The 3,498-nt window shown below is 33.0% G+C and overlaps 1 long non-coding RNA gene across 1 annotated transcript; it reads right to left on the reverse strand.

Annotated features, from left to right (window-relative positions):
• Window positions 1–1,060: 1,060 nt before the first annotated feature.
• LOC112754137 (uncharacterized) lies at window positions 1,061–2,727 on the reverse strand. The gene is made up of 2 exons (XR_003178397.3): window positions 1,889–2,727; window positions 1,061–1,378 (listed from the first exon to the last, which is right to left on the reverse strand). It is a non-coding gene; the product is annotated as an uncharacterized lncRNA (long non-coding RNA).
• Window positions 2,728–3,498: the final 771 nt, after the last annotated feature.

A 3,498-nucleotide genomic window follows, 5' to 3' on the forward strand; every position in this document is an offset into this window, starting at 1 on the left:
CACTAAAAAAATAAATGGTCACAATATTCTATAATATGATATATAAAATCATTTTTTATTTTAAAATTAATTCTGGTTAGTGAAATAAAATTTAAAATAATTTTTTATTTTCTTACTCAAATTTAAATTTAAGTTCAGAATTGATTAACAACTCACTATTTTTTTAATTCCAATAACAAAAACAAAAATTGTTAGGTGCAAAATATTCAACATTTAATAATTTCAATAATCTAAATTTTAAAAAGTTGAGTTAGAAATTAATTATAACTTGAACATTGATAAGATATATATATATTAGTACGTAAAAATAATAATATCTAATGTATAATTTATTGATAGTTAATTTATGATCCAAAATTTGTTTTGTGAACTTTGTAGTATGTAAAAATAGTAACTTTATTTTTTATTATTTAAAAAATTATCTATATTTTTTTATTATGTAATTAACTTAATTAATAACTTTTATTATTAATTTTTTTTCAAAAAATATCAATTTATCTTAGATGATAACTTAAATTGTTTGTTTCATATATTAAATAATATAAATAGCATCTTGTATCTTAAATTTATTAATTTATTCATATTCAAAGAAAAAAAAATATTATGCAATAAATCATATGTTACAAAAATTAGTTGATTTACACATAAATTAACTATATAATCATTACAAAAAAAAATTATTTATCATAGATAATAATCTTTGATATATATAATGTCATGTATATATTAATATGATCTATTTTAATTATGTGAGTAATTATTATAATTATTTTTATATTTTTATTACATTAATAAATAATATTTAAAACTAAAAGAAAGAAAAAATAATTAAATATTTTTTTTAATTTGAAATAAAAAAATTTTATAAGTATATCCAACTTTTATATATGCTAAATGTTATAATATTTAAATATTTAATAGTATAGTATTTGTTACAACCAAGGTTCAGAAAACCGGACCGGTCATCAAACCGCTCTAGTCACTGGTTCACTGGTTCATTGGTCTAACCGGTTCAACCGGTGGTCCAACCAGAAAAACCGTTTTAGAGTAAAATAATAAATAAATTATAAATACACATCCTAAAATATAATTATAGTCTGATACAAATCTTAAAATATCTTCGAAATTAAAAACACTACATAAAATATCATCAACCAAATACATATGATCTTATCAAAATCCAAACTCAAAAGTTAAATAGTAATAAAAGCATATCTAAATGTTAAATCCCAACATCATGGTTTATCAATTATCAAAATCTACAAGAACTTGTTGCAAATCTGCTTCGGTGGGATGATCTTCACCTTCATTCCCACCCTGATCAGCAGAAGAAAGAGATGCAGCATAAAGACCACTACTACCACCGCCACTTGGATAACTGAAATTAGTAAAACATGTATGAAATTAAACAACACAAGACAACACAACACAATGAACATACCCAGAAATTGAACAGTTCACTGAGCAAGTTCACAAAGCAAGTTCACAGAAATTGAACAGTTCACAAATGAAGTTAAGCTGCAAAATAGAAGACCAGCCAGCTTAACATTCAGATTTTGACCAAACACAAATTGACCAACAAATAGAAATTGTGCAACAAAGAGGAATTAAGCTGCAAAATAGAGCAGAAATTGAGCAGAGGACCAAACACAGCCACTTACATTGAACAGTTCACAAATGAAATTGACAGAAAATTAGAAGACCATCCAGCTTAACATTCAGATTTTTTATTTCTTATGCTCAGCAGCAAACAGAAATTGAGGTAAGATAAGGAAAATGTCAAAGCAGCATATACATATACCTAAAAATGAGGTAAGATCCTAATCTCCTTTCATCTCATTTTCTCAACTACAGAGACAGAAACATAGTTCAGAATGGAAAAACACACCTGATCAAATCTCTCTCTTCGTCTTTTAGATGACCGGTAAAATTGTGACTCCACTTCACGCCGATATGCCTGCACAGCAGCTCGAAGTGCTGGTCAGGGCAGTCAGCAGTTCAGCACAGGACCCACAAGAAATCAAGGAACAAAATTAGGATTGTTAAAAAGGATATCACTAGTTATAAACTTATAATACATTTATTTGTCTTCACAAAATGAAGGTATCGTATATCCAGTATTTTGCATTTTCAATATATAAACATTTTACATGAAAGGTTTGCTTAGATTTTGCTTAGTAAATGAAAGCATTGAGAGAAGGGGAGTGTGTGTAATTAGCAACTTAGCACACTGCAAATACAGAAAGGAAGGTTTAGAAATCCTTTCAACTCTTCCTAGCCCATTTTCATTATAGTACTTTTCCTTTTTGTGTACATTACATACAAGCAACATGAAAGCAAAAATAAAGGAGAAATTGAGCAGAGGACCAAACACAGCCACGTACATTTCAGATTATTAATTTCTGATGCTAATTGCTAACCAACAAACAGCCAAACAGAAATTGATCATATTCATATTTCTTATGCTAATTGCTAACCAACAAACAGCCAAACAAAAATAGATGAGCACTGAAATTCACAAATGAAGTTCACAGAAAATTAAGCCTAGGTCTAAGTTCAGTTCACATTGAGGACAAAGAGAAACAGAACATGAGCAGAGGTCTAAGTTCAATTCAGTTCACAGAAAATTAAGCCGAGGTCTAAGTGCACAGAAATTGAACAGTTCACATCCATGGAAGAACATGAGCAGAGGCGAAGGACAAAGAGAAATGAGCAGAGGACGAGTCACTCACCTGGGGTCGATGGAGGCTACCGGTGTTGACTGTTGAGGACCGCCGATGAGAGGCTACTGCGTGCTGGTGTTGAGACTTGAGAAGATGAAGACGATGGAGCTGAGGATGGCGACACCACGGGCGCGAAGGATGGCGACACCACGGGCGCGAAGGGTGGCGACAGGGGGCTATGGTTCAGGCAGCACGGCTAGGGTTCTCCTCCATTGATGATTCAGATGATGATTGATGAATGAATGGGGTCGGGGCTCGGGGGAAGGAAGGGGGGGTGATCCACGGGCGGGTCGGGTCGGGTGTATTTTTTTATTTTTTCTAAAACGTTAAACGACGCCGTTTTGGCGTAACAGGCCGGTCACCGGTTCGGTTTTTGACCGGTTCGTCGGTTCTTGACCGGTTATTCTCCCAGCGGTTTTCATATAAGGACCGGACCGTTTGAAGCGCCGGTTCATGGTTAAACCGGTCGAACCGGCCGGTCCGGTCCGGTTTTCAGAACCTTGGTTACAACAATGGCTCAAAACATTAATCTAAGATATACTTAGTCCGAATAAGACTCCAAGCAAGCAAAATCAACCGAGGCCCATGGTTAGGGTCCTAAATTCAATTTAGGTTCATTACCTTAAGGTTCAATGTGGATAAAGTCCATGTGCCGCTTCTCAAATCGCCTTAGATTGAATCTTCATTGCTAGTTAGAATGGTAATGGGTATTCGTCGGGCATAACAGAACTCCTTCTCGGTCCCTCTCAGTCCCATTTAAAAAAGATGTCGTCAC

The sequence above is a fragment of the Arachis hypogaea genome, chromosome 16, assembly GCF_003086295.3.
Source record: "Arachis hypogaea cultivar Tifrunner chromosome 16, arahy.Tifrunner.gnm2.J5K5, whole genome shotgun sequence".
In the NCBI taxonomy this organism is placed as follows: domain Eukaryota; kingdom Viridiplantae; phylum Streptophyta; class Magnoliopsida; order Fabales; family Fabaceae; genus Arachis; species Arachis hypogaea.